The sequence below is a fragment of the Phacochoerus africanus genome, chromosome 15, assembly GCF_016906955.1.
Source record: "Phacochoerus africanus isolate WHEZ1 chromosome 15, ROS_Pafr_v1, whole genome shotgun sequence".
Lineage (NCBI taxonomy): Eukaryota > Metazoa > Chordata > Mammalia > Artiodactyla > Suidae > Phacochoerus > Phacochoerus africanus.
The window spans coordinates 4,059,038-4,076,624 of record NC_062558.1 but is presented as its reverse complement, the minus strand read 5'-3'; the positions used below and the strand labels follow the sequence as shown (position 1 = coordinate 4,076,624).

At 37.7% G+C, this 17,587-nt stretch overlaps 1 long non-coding RNA gene across 9 annotated transcripts in view; it reads left to right on the top strand.

The window, feature by feature from the left end:
* Positions 1 to 17,587, top strand: part of LOC125116456 (uncharacterized) — a 97,802-nt gene that overhangs the window by 41,949 nt on the left and 38,266 nt on the right. For 4 of the 9 annotated variants that reach the window (XR_007132334.1, XR_007132327.1, XR_007132331.1 and 1 more), the window contains 2 exons: positions 11,905 to 12,094; positions 15,350 to 15,464. The exons of 3 other annotated variants lie outside the window; for them this stretch is intronic. This is a non-coding gene — a long non-coding RNA (uncharacterized LOC125116456). The remainder of the gene's footprint in view (positions 1 to 11,904; positions 12,095 to 15,349; positions 15,465 to 17,587) is intronic. 2 more of the 9 variants (XR_007132330.1, XR_007132329.1) reach the window with 2 other exon arrangements.

The window sequence follows — 17,587 nt, the reverse complement described above, 5'->3', positions numbered from 1 at the left end:
TTTACTTCCCTTCTCTTCTTTTCTTACCCTTAAGAGTCAGTTTCCACATGCAAAGTGTTTTCCTTTAAAATTTTTTATGCTTTAAAATCATTTTTTTCCTGTCACTGAAATTCAAATCATTTCCCTAATGCTTACTTAATATTAAAACACATCATTTCAGATGGTGTTTTTTCAGATGTAAAATTTTGTTCTTAGCCTGTACAAAATATTCAATACATCTTGGATCATTTGACTTTATAAACTGCCTGGTCAGTTTCTGTTAAGGAACCATTCTGAGTCTTCTGAAAATTGCTTGTAGTTCTCAAGTCAGTCTCAAACCCCATTTTTTGCACATTATAGTATTTTCTTCAGAACCCTTGAGAAAGAAGAAGGAGGGAAAACAGGAGGAGGAGAAGAGGAAAAGGAAGGGGAGGAGGAAGAGAAAGATGAGGAGGGAAAAATAGAGGAGAGGGAAAAAGAATATAAAGAAAAAAATAAGAAAAACTCTTATTTTTTAAAAAATAAATTGGCTCTGGACTGGGGCATCCCTTTGATTCTTAGCCAGTTTATAAGTTTTTCTTAGCTTTAACTTCTGGCTTTCACTTCAGCCAGAGGTAAGAGTTCAGGGTCTTTTCAGGTGTTTTTTTGTTTTTTTTTTTCTATAATAATGATTTTTATTTTTTCCATTATAACTGGTTTACAGTGTTCTGTCAGTTTTTGGCTGTACAACAAGGTGACCCAGTTACACATACATGTATATATTCTTTTTTGTCGTATTATCATGCTCCATCGTAAGTGACTAGATACAGTTCCCAGTGCTATACAGCAGGATCTTATTGCTTATCCATTCCAAAGGCAATAGTTTGCATCTATTAACCACAAATTCCCAGTACATTCCACTCCCTCCCCCTCCCCCTTGGCAACCACAAGTCTGTTCTCCATGTCTATGATTTTCTTTTCTGTGGAAAGGTTCATTTGTGCTGTATGTTAGATTCCAGATATAAATAATATCATATGGTATTTGTCTTTCTCTTTCTGACTTATTTCACTTAGTATAAGAGTCTCTAGTTCCATCCATATTGCTGCAAATGACATTCTTTTTTTTTTTTTTTGGTCTTGTCGTTTTAGGGCCGTCCTCATGGCATATGGAAGTTCCCAGGCTAGGGGTTGAATCAGAACTGTAGCTGCCAGCCTATGCCAGAGCCACAGCAATGCCAGATCTGAGCTGCGTCTGTGACCTACACCACAGCTCACAGCAATGTCAGATCCTTAACCCACTGAGTGAGGCCAGGGATCGAACCCACAACCTCATGATTCCTAGTCAGATTAGTTTCCACTGCGCCACAATCGGAACACCCTTTCGTTCCTTTTTTATGGCTATGTAGTATTCCATTTTGTATATATACCACATTTTCCTAATCCAGTCATCTGTTGATGGACATTTAGGTTGTTTCCATGTCTTGGTTATTGTGTATAGTGCTGCAGTGAACATACGGGTGCATGTGTCTTTTTCAAGGACAGTTTTGTCCGGATATATGCTCAGGAGTGGGATTGCTGGGTCATGTGGTAGTTCTATGTATAGTTTTCTAGGGTACCTCCATAGTGTTTTCCATAATGGTTGTACCAATTTATATTCCCACCAGCAGTGCAGGAGAGTTCTGTTTTCTCCACAGCCTCTCTAGCATTTGTTATTTGTGGACTTATTAATGATGGCCATTCTGACTGGTGTGAGGTGGTATCTCACAGTAGTTTTGATTTGCATTTCTCTAATAATCAGCGATGTTGAGCATTTTTTTTTATGTGTTTCTTGGCCATCTGTATATCTTCTTTGGAGAAATGTCTGTTCAGGTCTTTTGCCCATTTCTCAATTGGGTTGTTGGCTTTTTTGCTGTTGAGTTGTGTAAGTTGTTTGTATATTTTAGAGATTAAACCCTTGTCTGTTGCATCATTTGAAACTATTTTCTCCCTTTCTGTAAGGGTTTTTTTTTTTTTTTTTTTTATGGTTTTCTTTACTGTCCAGAAGCTTATCAGTTTGATTAGGTCCCATTGGGTTTTTTGTTTTTTTTTTTTTTTTTTGCTTTTATTTATGTTGCCTTGGGAGACTGAGCTGAGAAAACATTTGTAAGGTTGATATCAGAGAATGTTTTGCCTATGTTCTCTTCTAGGAGTTTAATGGAGTCTTGTCTTACATTTAAGTCTTTAAGGCACTTTGAGTTTATTATTGTGCATGGTGTGAAGGTGTGTTCCAGTTTCATTGCTTCACATGCAGCTGTCCAGTTTTCCCAGCAACAATTGCTGAAAAGACTGTCTTTTTCCCGTTTTATATTCTTGCCTCCTTTGTTGAAGATTAATTGACCATAGGTGTCTGGGTTTTCAGGTGTTTTCTGAGCATAGTAATTGCCCTAAGCATGTGTATGTCTTTCTTTATATCCATTTATACTTGGGTGCTATTGAATGTCTGGGTTTCCCAAAGAAACTCTTTTCCCAGCTTTTCCTTTTGGGCTGTCCATTCTTTATTTCATGTCTTAAATCTTTTCCCTGGGTGGTTGTATGTTTTTCATTTACCTTACTGAATTTTCAAGTAATGCTTGCTACTTTACTACTCTGAGTGATTTTTTTTTGGCTGCGCCCATGGCTTGTGGAAGTTCCCAGGCCAGGGATCGAACCTATACCATAGCAGTGACCTGAGCCACAGCAGTGACAACACCAGATCCTTAACCCACTGAGCCACCAGGCAACTCCTCTGAGTGATTTTTGAGTTAGATGAAACAAGGACAGGTGCTTTTGTCAGTCCTTCGGGTTAAAACAGACAAAAATAATTTGGTAATATAGTTTTCTACTCCCTTCCGAACTAGGGACCAGAGTCCCACACTGAGAACATGGGTTGCCATGTTTGAGACCATGATGAAGCCAGAGATGGGATTTGGGGAAAGAGCAGGTTAAAAAAAACTAAAAATCTTTCCCAGCCTATTAAGGTTGCCCTTTGAATTAAATTAAATTTTACTGCAATTTATTTATTTAATTAGTTTTTTAATTCACTATTTGGTTGGTTACTGTAAACCTTTGGCTGTTTTCTAGAGTTCGATTCTGACAGTTTTTCTTGGTTGTTTTATGTTTCTGTGGAGGAATGGGCTCTTAAAGCTAGCTACTCCACCATTTTCACAGATATCCGCCTGTGTTTTATTTTCTACTATTATAATTTTCTATTATTTTCTATTATTACAGATTTAAGATTGTTTGTGTCTTTTGGAGAATTGACCTCCTTACTGTTATTTAATGGCTTTCTCTATCCATGATTATTTTTGTTCGAGAAGTCTTTGTCTCAAACTAATATGTCTACACCAGCTTTCTTTTTTTATCAGTGTTTCCATGGTATATATTTCTCACTCCTTTAACTTTTTTCTTTTTTGTCTTTGTTGTTGTTGTTGTTGTTGTTGTTGTTGCTATTTCTTGGGCCGCTCCCTCGGCATATGGAGGTTCCCAGGCTAGGGGTTGAATCGGAGCTGTAGCCCCCGGCCTACACCAGAGCCACAGCAACGCGGGATCCGAGCCGCGTCTGCAACCTACACCACAGCTCACGGCAACGCTGGATCGTTAACCCACTGAGCAAGGGCAGGGACCGAACCCGCAACCTCATGGTTCCTAGTCGGATGCGTTAACCACTGCGCCACGACGGGAACTCCTCCTTTAACTTTTTAACCTTCCTAGGTTATATTTAAAGTGGGTTTCTTATAGACAGTGAGTAGTTGGGTCTTGCATTTTTATTTTATCTGATTGTCTTTAATGTGTGTGAATCACATTTAAAGTTATTATTAAATAGTGAAATTAAAATTTACCCTCTTGCTAGCTATTTTCTGTTTGATCCATTTCCCCTTATTTTCTCCTTTTATGCTTTCTCTGGATTCAATTGAGTGCTTTTTAGTATTTCTATTTACTCATAATTTATAACTCATTTAAAACATTTTTATTGTTGTCTTAGGGTTATAAATATATACTTTAAAGTATTCTACATCTACCTCCCACTAATGCCATATGACTTTTCACATTGTGTCTTATAACAGTATAGTCCAAATTTATAGCTCTCATTCTTTGTGTCATATATTACTTTTATATACACTGTAAAAATATCAAATATATTTTGGAGTTCCTGTCGTGGCTCAGTGATTAACGAATCCTACTAGGAACCATGAGGTTGCGGGTTCGATCCCTGGCTTTGCTCAGTGGGTTGAGGATCCGGCGTTGCCATGAGCTGTGGCGTAGGTTGCAGATGTGGCTCGGATCCTGTGTTGCTGTGCCTGTGGCGTAGGCCGGTGGCTACAGCTCTGATTCAACCCCTAGCCTGGGAACTTCCATGTGCCGCTGGAGTGGCCCAAGAAAATGACAAAAAGACCAAAAAAAAAAAAAAGTATATTTTATAGTTATTACATTAAGCAATTATCAAGTAGAACAATTAAAATGAAAAATTACATATTCTCTTCATTTGTTCCATTCCTAGTAGGCCTTATTTTTTTCTCTAGATCCAAATCTTTTTTTAAAACCGAACAATATGCCATCTAAAGACCTTACACTAATGTTGCTTATAGGTTAGATATCCTTTGAATTAAATCCTTCCAGTTTTTGTTTGAGAATGTCTGATTTTTTTCCTCTTCAATTCTGGATGATATTCTCTTGTAATTATTTATGTAATATTATGTAGTTTATGTAATATTTATGTAATTATGTAATATTATGTAATTATTTATGAGAGATTTATGTATAGATTTATATATAGATTTGTTGTGTTTTTTCACTGAGCAGGATCAGTTTATCAGTTAGAATAGAAATGATGTTTGTTGGTACCTATGACTGATCCTTGAATAGTTTTCTGAAATTAGTTTTTAAAAAAATTGCATTACTACAAGAACAATTATATATTGCAAATAAATACTAAAAAAATCCCTCTCATTATCTCTTTATCATCTATAGATGTGTTTGTATAGAACAGAAATAATTAGAATATGCCCTTTATTTTCCCAGCCTTCTCTTCAGAGGCAACCATTTTTGACCTCACCAGTATCTTCTGAAATTTACACCTCTATACATTGCTATTTCTCTCTTTAGTCCTATCAATTTTTGCTTCAGTTATTATAAAATTCTTTTATAAGATACATACACATTTTTTTGACAAAACACACCCTTTTATCAATATGACATATTTCTCTTTATGCCTGGCAATATTCCATTTTTAATTGTTTGATTTTTATATATCAACAATATCTTATAGCTAGTGTTTCCATGGTACATGTTATTCTCTCTTAATTTGAAACCATCTGTGCTTTTGTATTCAAAGTACATTTTTGGTAAACAACATGTAGTTGGAATTTAAAAAATCAAATCAGCTATCTATCATCTTTTACAAAGGTTTTGGAATAGTTCTTTAGTGGCACAGTGGGTTAAGGATGCAGCATTGTCACTGCAGTGGCTTGGGTCTCTGGTGTGGCACAAGTTCGATACCTAGACCAGGAGCTGCAGGGGTGGCCAAAAAAATAATTTGGAGTATTTTGAATGTTGTTTCCATTTACATTGGGTGTAATTATTCATATGGTTGTGTTGTCTCATCTTTTAATTGCTTTCTCTCTTCTCCATTTCACTGATTTCTGTTCTTTCTTCTAGTAAATTATTTGAGCATTATTTTAGTATTACATTTCACTTAAACTATAGGATTTTTACTTATACTGTTTACATTTTTTGTACTAGTAGCTGCAAAGAGTACAATATGTATCTTTAACTTACTACAGTTTATCTTTAAATAATATTATGTGACTTTATATGTAACATTGTAAACGTAAAACAAAATAGTACTCTTTGCTTACACTCTAGTCCTGTGTGCCATTGGGCCATATAGTTTACTTCTGTGTTTGGTATCTGCTGGAGTTCCCGTCATGGCGCAGTGGTTAACGAGTCTGACTAGGAACCATGAGGTTGCAGGTTCAATCCCTGCCCGAGGTTGCGGGTTCGATCCCTGCCCTTGCTCAGTGGGTTAACGATCCAGCATTGCCGTGAGCTGTGGTGTAGGCTGCAGACACGGCTCGGATCCCGCGTTGCTGTGGCTCTGGCGTAGGCTGGTTGCTACGGCTCCGATTGGACCGCTAGCCTGGAACCTCCATATGCTGCGGGAGCGGCCCAAGAAATAGCGAATAAACAATAACAAACAAACAAAAAAAAGTATCTGCTTATTTATCATTCTTAGATGTTTCCAGTTGATATACTTTCACTTCAGTCTGAAGAGCTTCTTTATAATTTTTAAAAAAGCAGATTTTCCAACGGAAAATTCATTTATTTGAAAATGTTTAGGAGTTCCTGTTGTGGCGCAGCAGAAACAAATCTGACTAGGAATCATGAGGCTGCAGGTTTGATCCCTGACCTCACTCAGTGGGTTAAGTGTCCAGTGTTGCTGTGAGCTGTGGTGTAGGTTGCAGACACAGTTCGGATCTGGTATTGCTGTGGTTGTGGCGGGCAGCTATTGCTCCAATTAGACCCCTAGCCTGGGGAACCTCCATATGCCGTGGGTGCGGCCCTAAAAAGCAAAAAAAAAAAGAAAATGTTTATTTCAACTCAATTTTGAAGAATATTTGCATTGAAAATTGAATTCTAAGTTGATTTTTTTCTTTACTATTTTAGAAATGTTCTTTTGCCGCCTGACTTGCATTTTTTTGGTCGTTTTAGGGCCGTGGCATATGGTGGTTCCCAGGCTAGGGGTCCAATCAGAGCTGCAGCCACCTGCCTACACAACAGCAATGCAGGATCCAAGCTGCGTCTGTGACCTACACCACAACTTACAGCAACACCGGATCCTTAACCCACTAAGTGAGGCCAGGGATCGAACCCGCATCCTCAGTGGATACTAGTCGGGTTCCAAAACCATTGAGCCATGATGGGAACTCCTGACTTGCATTCTTTTTAAAAGTTTGTAATATAAAATTTGTATTGAGTAATAATTCACATATGAGTAATGCATATAAATCTTAAGTGTATAGCTCCATGACTGTTGAATTTTTGGGTGGATTAAGATGAAGATCATGTGAATAAATCCTTCAGATCAAGATAATGGGCATTTCTTTACCTCTAAAGTCTTCTTTGTGCTCGCTTATTCAACACTCCATTATTCTGACCTCTGTCACCATGAACTAGTTTTGTCTTATGCCAACCTTCAGATAAACTGAATCATACAGTAAATCTTTTTTTGTCTTATTTCTTTTACTCAACATTAAGTTTGTAAGAGTAATTAATTCATGTTGTTGCATATGACTGTAGTTTCTTTTTCATTGCTATGTAATATTCTGTTGACTTGCATTGTTTCTAATGAGATGTTCAGTTACCACTTTCATATTTGTTTCCCTGTGTTTTAAATCTTTTTCCTCTATATTTGCTTTTAGAATTTTTCTGTTTGCTTTTTCATCAGTTGGGGCATGAATGGCTTAATTACAGATTTTTAAAAAAGTATGTGGTAGTTATTGACCTTCTTCAAATTGAGGATATGTTTTTTCCTGAAATTTTTCATATTTTCAGCCAGTATTTATTGACTTTTTTTTTGTTGTTGTTACTTCCCTGCCCAGTTTTTCTGGTGGCTCCAAATTACTTATAGTTACTTAATGTTTTCCTACATGTCACTCATACTTTGTTTGAAGATGTGGGGGATTTTTTTTTTTTCACTTTCTTACCCTCATGCTTTATTTTGGATAATTTCTCTTCGATATATTTGTTGACTTTGTCTTTTTCTCTGCTCCATTTGCAGTTGTATTAGTTATATGCAACTATATGACAAATTTCTCCAAAATCTAAAAGCTTTAAATGGATAACGTGTGTCAAGTGGCTTAGCTGGATGGTTCAGGCTAACAGTCTCCCCTGAGATTCCACCAACCTTCCATCTGGGAATGCAGTCATCTCCAGGCTTGACCAAGGCTGGCAAATCCACTTCAGTTTCACTCACATGATGGTAAACAGCCCTCAGTTCTCCACTGGCTGTGGCCAAAGATTTTGGTGTCTTAACATACGTACCTTTCTGTAGGGCTTATTGTAATATGTCTACTTTATTCACAGTGAGTGATGAGGGGGAAGGAGGGAAGGAGAGAGAGATATTTTATAGTTTCACATTTGCTGGTATTAGTGTGTGTGTGGGTGTGTGTGTTCAGTTTGCAAGTATCTTCTGAGATAGGACAATGTAGTCAGTCTCCAGATCTTTTATAGCAAGTGATTTTTTAGACTATCAGTTTCTTTCATTTCTGGAACTGGAATGCTCTAGTACATTCAACTCTTGATTTTTTCTTATTTCACTTTGCTCCCTTTTATCATTTCTTACTAATAAACCTAGATTTCTCACTGTGTTTTCAGCAGTGTCAATTTTTCTTTGCGCTTCCTTCAGGGGGACCTTTATGTCTGTGATAGTTTAATTTTTTCCTTTACAACTATCCTGAGCTGGTTACTTCATATTTCCACCTTCTTAGCTGCTAAGTTTTTCTTTCTTATATCTCTGCTTTAAACTCTTGGTTTCACGCATTCCTTTGATTCCATAGTTATATTTTATTCATTATTTTTATCTACTTTATTTTTCCTGTCAGTACAATTCAATTTCCTTTGTTTTCCCTATTTTCATCTAAAACTTGTTATATGGTTATACAGATGCTTGCTCCCTTGAAAATTATTTATGTGTGAAGGAGATCAGTACTTCCTGGACTAGGCACTATTTCACTTTTGTAGGCATCTCACTTCTTCCTGGAAGCTCCATATGATACAAGATTCAGTTTCTTTATGAGTCATTCTACCCTGATACTCTGCCAAGCCAACAGAGATTGACACTGTCAGGCTGCTCAAATTTCAAAGTCCCTCAAGGACAGATTGCTTCCTGCAAATATGGCATATCTGTAGGTACTCATTTAGCCTTTTCTGTTCTGCTACTTTGTGGCATTAGACCAATCCTAAGGAAATGTATGCTTTTAGCCTCTTTATTCTATTCCTTTTGTCTGGAATAAGAGTTTGATGGTTTTCCCACCCATGCTGAATAACCTCTTTTTGGAGATCTGAATTGTGTCAGCTTTGTCTGAGATTTGCAGCTGTAGAGATGGTTTTATTTTTTGTTTGTTTGTTTGTTTGTTTTTTAGGGCCACACCTGTGGCATATGGAGGTTCCCAGGCTAGGGGTTGAATTGGAGCTGCAGCTGCCGACCTGTTACCACAGCCAGAGAAACACAGGATCCAAGCCACATCTGCAGCCTATACCACAGCTCATGACATGCTGGATCCTTAACCCACTGAGTGGGGCTAGGCATTGAACCTGTATCCTCATGGATACTAGTTGTGTTTATTACCACTGAAGTACAAGAGGAACTCCCCGGCTCTTTATTTTTTCTGGCTTGATTTTAACTACCTTTACTGGCAAGTCCTCATGTTTTGTGCTTCAGTTTGGTAGATGTCTTTCTCTCTCTCTCTTTTTTTTTTTTTGTCTTTTTAGGGCCACATCTGCAGCACATGGAAGTTCCCAGGCTAGGGGTTGAATTGGAGCTGTAGATGCCGGCCTATGCCACTGCCACAGCAAAGTGGGATCTGAACTGCATGTGCGACCTACACCACAGTTCACGCCAATACCAGATCCTTAACCCACTGAGCATGTCCAGGGATTGAATCTGTGTCCTCATAGATGCTAGTCAGATTCATTTCTGCTGAGCCATGACAGGAACTCCATAGGTGTCTCTTATTTTTATTGAACCAGATTTATATTTCTGCTTTCTGTTCCCTTTTATATGGGATATATTTGGAGGAGAAGAGACAGAGTCATTTTATTCCACCATTTTAAAACCAGAAGTCTCAGCATTATTTTGGTTCATATTTACTTAATCCATTGTGTAGACACATTAATATAATTCCTATTACTAGATAGGAGAAAGAGTCTTATGGCAATCAGGCTCAATAATTTACTGCCAGGATAATTTACTACATATTCTTTGTTTTATGTTATTAAATGTTACAAAAAGAAAAATAAGCTTTCTTTTTACACTTACTGAGTAAATATGGAACAAAGGCTAGTCTGAGATAACATGAAGAGTTTACAGTCAGACATTAAAGTTTTGAGTAAGATGGGAAATAGTAATTTAAAAAATCATTTATGATAGAACACCTTCCAGTAATTTCTCAAGAACTTATCTGATTGTATTGTGACCCATTTGGTATAGAAGACTTCAGATTCAACATAGTTAAACCTGTGTACTCATTGCTATGTCTTAGATAACCCATTTGTTCTTTATGACTTAGATTTTTTTAAAAATAGGTCTAATGCGGTTAAAATAGTTACAGATCATGTGCAATTTAATACTAAAATATTGTAGAGATTAAAAAAAGCAAAATGAAATGGAATTATGGCAAACATCTGGTATATACCTCTTTGCTAGAAGGTAAACATAAACTAAAACTTTGATATTAAAAATTAAAGAATTTAAAACCACAGGATACATATTCACTGCCAGCTTTAGGTACTAGCACATCTGTTGTATGATATAGTAAACATAGTATATCAAGAGAATTCTGAAATTACACAGAGGGTAGCTTCATGACCCCAAAAGAGTAAATTTTTATGAAGGAGAATCTTTATGGACTTTTTTGAGCACCAAAAAAGAAAATTAGGTTATAAAACCTTTCTCTCCTAATAGAAAGTTGATAATGCTCTCAATCCCATTCACTAATGAGAAATTCACAGTTTTACTTATTTATGAAGCAAACCTCCAGTACCTCTTGGAAATACAATATGTAATTTTAGACTTGTATGTTGCTTGTTGGGTGTATCTAAAAGTCACTTACAAAATAGCAAACCAAAAAAGCAGAGTTCCCATTGTGGTGCAGTGGAAACAAATCCAACTAGTTACCATGAGGTTGAGGTTTCAATCCCTGGCGTTGCTCAGTGGGTTAAGGATCTGGTGTTGCTGTGAGCTGTGGTGTAGGTCGCAGATGCAGCTTGGATCCTGTATTGCTGTAGCTGTGGTGTAGGCCAGCAGCTGTAGCTCTGATTGGACCCCTAGCCTGGGAACTGCCATATGCCGCTGGTGCGGCCCTAAAAAACAAAACAAAACAAAAACGGTCTCTTAGTTAAGTTTATTAGAGAAAAAAACCTGAAAAATGAAGGCTAGGCAATAAATGAATGAATAGGATCTCATACTATTTTGTACTACATAGCATCGAGTATCTGTTAGTATTACCTAGATGTATATTATGTAGTTTCTATTTTATTTTCTATGTTGTTAAATGCTTTGGACAAGGTCATTTAAAATACTTCATATTGTCAAGAATGTGAATAAATGTGCTTTACTGCCTTTGAGAGAATTCAGCAGCAGGTAACCAGTGGCATAGCACTTTCACTTTTAGGAACACATCCTAAGGAAATAACTGTAGATATGTGCAGATATTAGGTATTATTTATAGTAGTGAAATACAGTATTTGACCCTAGTGTCCACCAATAGCAGACTGATCTATGGAGTGTTGGGCAGGTAATCCAGGCAAATGTTCTGATTCCTCAGGGGCATAACTGGGCACAGGGTAACTGAATCAGCTGGTGAAAGACAGAAATGCAGGAAAACATTTCAGTGTTTTGTGAAAGGAAGTCAGAACAAACTAAATGGAGAAAGGAAAGTATCAATTAGCCAGTGACTTCAAAGGAGATGCTTTTGAGAGTTATGACAGAAGAGGGAGGAGGGGCTTCCCCTGGGCAGGGCTACATGGGCGAGGGAAAAAAAAAACATGCGCCAAAGAACACGCTAGCTCTCCATGGAAAATGAAAAAGGCAGCATGTAAGGCTCTACTAAATTATTTTTCTCTATAAAGAGTACTATGTAGGACCCAGTTAATGAGCACTAACCGTGCTTGCTGAGAAAATTGTTTTGAAATGGCTCGTTTGGTCCCCAGGGTGATAGTCCAGGTTGCTGATGCCACCACCATAATTCATCACCAGAGATGGAGAAACTCTGTACCATGATGCCAGCTGGGCAAGGAAGATCACTTTGCTGAATGCTGGCAGGACTGATTCAGTAGTTATGCGGGCTCTGAGCTCCTGTGGCTGCCTTTAGCATCTGGATGCTGTAACTTGGAAGTTTGGGTGAGTTAACACCAGTGAGAGAAAGAAAATAGTAAGGAGTCAGCAGATGGGTTCTTCTTCCATACCGTCTCCATAGTGGTACAATTGGCATCTCTAAAATTATCCTGTGTGATTGAGCAATTGGCTGAACTTGCTGCCAAGTGTTGGTATGATGAGTAATACTTCCCTTCCTATTTGCTCTCTCTCCTGCCCTGCTTTATCTTCTCCCTGTCTCCTGCCTCCCTAAGCCTGCACTCCCTCCTCCCTGCCATGCTAACATGTAGCTGATTTTCAGGAAACTAGACATATGGCAGTTTACAAAGGTAGATCTTTAGAACATTCAACAGCGTAAAAATAAAAAGTAAAAGCATATCAATTACATCATGAGATTATGAGACACATATATTTAACTGAACAACAAACTAAGGAGAGTAAGACAATGGAGAATTAGAGCTCCAAGTACTAGATTATTGTGAAGGAAACTCAAGGTAATGAGGGAAAATAATTGAATCTTGAATAGAGAAACAATATTGAGTTAGATGTCAAGATAAATTTTCTCTTACCATATGTGCTCTTAAAGAATCAGTGAGCTGGTCAACAAGTACTTACTGAATTCCTGTAGGATTGGCGAGCATGTTAGGGAATATGGACATGTCATTGAAGATTTTGAAACTGGAAACAAATAAAACCTCACAAAAAAGCACAGGAAAGGATAATCCTTAAAAGAATCAAACAGGCAGAGAGTTTCATAGATGTCCTTCTAGTCTCTCTCGTTCTGTGACTGTGTATTTTGGCAAAATATAATGAGTTTGCCTGCCTTCAGACTGGTCAAAAAGAAAAGACCTAAAGTTCCTTGTGAATACCAAAGCTCATGGCCAAGGCCAGAGAGACACTGATTAGGGAAACGGACTTGAAAATGAGAAAAAGAAGAATCACAGGTGACAGATGTACTGAGAGAAAAATAGAATGGCTTAAACTTTGGACAAATGATCATGAAAAAGGGAGAGAAGTAAGACATCTGCAAAGACCAAAAATAAAATCAAGTTCACAATGAGCAAATCAAGGGAGGAAGTGTCATAAGACAAAATGATAGTCATTCTCCGTCGTCAAATACCAGTTCAGAACCATTTTAGAGAAGAAATTTATGTGGCTCTAGAGCATGGAGCTATGCTTCTGATGGTTTGGTATTAGTTCTTCCTAGAGAACTATGACCACCTTTATGGGCCTCTATTGCTCTCAAGGTAGGAAAACTTACCACTTGTGTACCCTTGGGTCTTTGAAGGATTGGTGGAGAAAGCTTTATGCTTGATGTTTGAACATCCAACAAAGAAAATTAAATTCCTCCCATGAAACTAAAAGGAGAGTCAAATTGATTTTAGGAATTTTCTAAATAAGAAATTCATCCGTTATGTATTTCTAAATAATTTGATGTGCTTACGAATACAAGTGAATCAAGCTGAGGAGAACAACGAAGCGCCTACAGAATAGTCATGGAGTCCAGGATTAGTTCTAGACGTGCTGAAAAAGTAAGGAATATTAATTACCTCCTCATACTCTGTCCCTTTCTTTCTCCTTGGTGAGTGCTGTAAGCCAGATGTTTGTGTCCCTCATCCCCTCCCACCCCCCAGTTCAGGTGTTGAAACCCAGTCCCCAGTGTGCTGATATTGGGAGGTAAGCCCTCACAGAGATGATTGGTCTTGAGGATGGATCTGTCATGAATGGGTTATGAATGTACCTTGGAGATTTTGTGAGTTTGGTTATATCACAATATCACTTAAAACGAGTCTTGCAAATTTTTTAGTTTCCCAGTGCATAAGAAATTATCTTTACACTGTACTATAGTTTATCAAGTATGCATTAGCATTATGTTTAAAAAATGTATATACCTCAACTTTAGGAAAAACTTGGTTGCTAAAAAATTCTAACCAACACTTAAACTTTCAGCCAGTCATAATCTTTTTGCTGGTGGAGGGTCTTGCATTAATGTCGATGGCTGCTGACTGCTCATAGTGGTGGTTGCTGAATGTTGGGGTGGCTGTGGTTCTCATCTACAATTGCATGCAAAATTCCTCAGGGTTTCCAGTCCCTTGAATCTGATTCACAAGCTTGTGTTGGAATCCCTGAGAAGGTGAACACACACACCTTGAGGGGGCAGGACCCAGACCAAAAGGAAGTAGTGATGTCTGTGTGACTACTTGATTTTTCTTTTATGCTCTTGAGATCAGATTCTTTGTTTCCAATGGAAAAATTGGAACATATGCAACAATACCAGAGAATATTTATGTCACTTCCTAGTGCAGAATAGGCTGATGAAATAACACCTGATTTACTTCCTGAGGCAACTGTCTGCGTAATTAAAACAGTTACAGCACAAATTGAGAATCACAAGGCCTCAATTCCAAATCAGAGTTAGTGGAAATTGGGGTACCTTAAACTGATAGTTTCCATAGGGAGGGTGAGTAAAGCTATGGCATTGATGCAGTAATTATTGGATAAGCTCAAGGAAGACTATGGGAAGAAATCAGAAATGGGTTAGTAGGAACCTACTTTCCTATGGACATTGGCATAAGCAAGGAAAAGACCTTTGTGAGGACAATACTGTTTAAATTTTCCCAGGCTGGGGTCAAATCTGAGCTACAGCTGCTGGCCTTCCCCACAGCCACAGCAACTCAGGATCCACGCCACATCTGTGACCTATACCACAGCTCACGGCAACACCTGATCCCCTACCCACTGAGCAAGGCCAGTGATCGAACACTCATCCTCATGGATACTAGTCGGCTTTGTTTCTGCTGCTGCCACAATGGGAACTCCAATACTGTTAAACTTTCTAAACATTGTCTGGTTTATATTTCCTTTTATATGATGTCACTGTCCTTACTAATTTTGTCTTGGTTAGGAGACTTTTATTTTTAGCATCAATTGTATAAATTCTGCCTTTTTATTGGTATTTTCTATTTGATAAAACATTGTCTTTATATCAGGCTTGACTTTTAAAGCGTGATTTACTTTAGTTTTTGAATGTATTTCTTTATGGCTATTTTGAAGTCTTTGTTAAATCTGACGTCTGGCCCTTCTCAGACAGAGACAGTTTCTTTTGCTTGCTTTTTTGCCTGAGTATGTGTCAAACATTCCTATTCCTTTGCACTTCTCGTGCTGTTGTGGCTGATGTTGAAAGCTGAACATTTTTGGTAATATAACAACTCTAGACACTGATTCCCTTCCCTGCCCTCCGGGCTTGTTGTTATTTGCTTGTTTATTTGTTTTGTGACTTAGCTAAGATATTTTTGTGAAGTCTACTTCTACAGTGTGGAGCGGTGTGAAACCTCAGAGGATACATGAATAGGTCCATAAACCTCACATTGTCACCCTGGAAATGGAACTTCATATGGTATGTCGACTATGAACATTTTTCTTGCGTTTATCTGCAATCCTTTTAAAAAATAGAAATATCAGAGTTGAGTATTCCAATTTTTTCTTTCAGTGTCTTAAACATGTTTTGGTTTTTTTTAAGTAGCATTATTTTTTGTTAAGGTCATGATTTTTAATGGCTGCTTTGCTGTTTTACTCTATGTTGTTACAACCAATTCTCTAGGGAGACCCTTAACCATTCTTGCTGCTACAATTTTCTGTCCTCTGTTTTCTGCAGTCTTATGCTGTATCAGCAGAATTTTCATTCTAAAGCAGAGATATGATCTTTATTAGGATTCTGTTGTATATAAGAGAAATACTAGATATGGGGGTACATGGCTTAAGCTCCTCACCCCCAAGGTTCTGGTCCTAAGTGTGGGATGATGTTCCTAATTGTAGGAACCTTCAGCTTCCTACCCCAGCAACTCCTTGAGGCTTTCCCACTAATGCAAATCCTTAATTTTCTGTCTACATGGGCACCTGCCTACCCCTGTGATACCTCGAATATGCTTGCTTCTTTGTTTTACTTTTGCACTATGCCATTGTAAATTCCTGTCTCTCTTCTGTTAGAAAATTAACAGACTTTTCCCTGGGGCTTACAGCCAGAAATTCTCTCTCTCTCTCCCATACTGGAGTAGCTCTTTGTGATGAGTCTTTTCTAGGGAGATTTGTACTCTGTTATAATGATCACTTTATATGACTGTATTCATTTAGTAATTACTTTAGGTGTCTGGTTATTCTCTCCTATTGTCTTCCTCCTTCTTTTTATTTGTTAAAAGACCTCCTCTGTGCCCAGCATGTCGATGTGGAAGTGCTGGTGTTATTTTCACACTATTAGAATTAACAGTATAATTAAGAGAATAGGACCTACATTAATTTTCTTCCCGGGGTTGTCTTTGTGGTTTTTCACATATAACATCCTTTGTTTCTCATTAAATAAAACATTCAGAATGTTTTAGTCCTCATAAAAGACCTTGGTTGTTACTGGCAATTTAATTTTTTTTCAAAAATAAAAACAATGTGTGGGTGGTGTAGAGAGTATCAGGCAGTGATGGTCCTCTTTATACAATAGCAAGAAGCAGTATTGTGAGGCCTGATTGTTTGGGTGTAGATGTGGCAGCTTCTTTTTATAAAATTTGGAAATGGTTTTATTCTATAGGCAAAAGGAGGGAAAAAAACCTTTAGAGATAACAGAATTTAGCAGGTAACTCTGTGCTCATTAAATAACTACAGGTAGGATGATAACCCATGAGCTTACAGATCAAAATTTGAGTCAGGCTGGAACTCTGCCCTTTTGGGGATCAGCTCATAGACTATTTCAAGTATGCTGCGTTTTTGATGTTGGTGGAGAGGGAAGGTACATCAAGAAGGAGCTAATTAAATACTTTGTTACTGCTGTGTTTTGTGAAAATGAGATAAAGTCTCTCCAGGAACTTTTTTCTTTATTAACTTGACCTTAAATTACTTTTTCTCTGACTCTACCCAGGACATCTTAAAAGCCTATGCCGCTTTTTCCGTATAAAATCTATATCCCAAAATAGTGCAGACACTTGAGACAGAAGTGTCTTATGTTTGCTTTTTGGGTGGAAGGTTTTCAAGTACCACAAGCTTTACTAACAATCTGATATCCAGTACTTTAGGTACAGTTATTGAAGCATAAAGAAGATAACACACTTTAAAAATGCCCAGAGATATATTAATCTGCTTGGCTGCTTTAACAAAAAAAATTTAGACCAGGTAGCTTAAAGCACATTTATTTTTTCATAATTCTGGAGGCCAAAAGTCTAGGATCAAGGTCCTGGCATATTCAGTTCCTGGTGAGAACCTTCCTCCTGGCTTGCAGATGGCCACCTTCTTGCTCTAGTCTTTTCTTACAAGGACACTAAATCCCGTGATGGGGCCCCACCCTTCTGACCTCATCTAAACTTATATACCTCCTAAAGGTCCATCTCAAATAGAATCACTTGGAGTTGAGGACTTCAACATGTGAATTTGGGGAGTACATAAACGTTCAGTACATAACAGGTGACCTCTCACATTTATCACTGGATTAAGATAATCATAAAGTCCACCTCCCTGGCTCCTGAAGGCATATATGCTCCT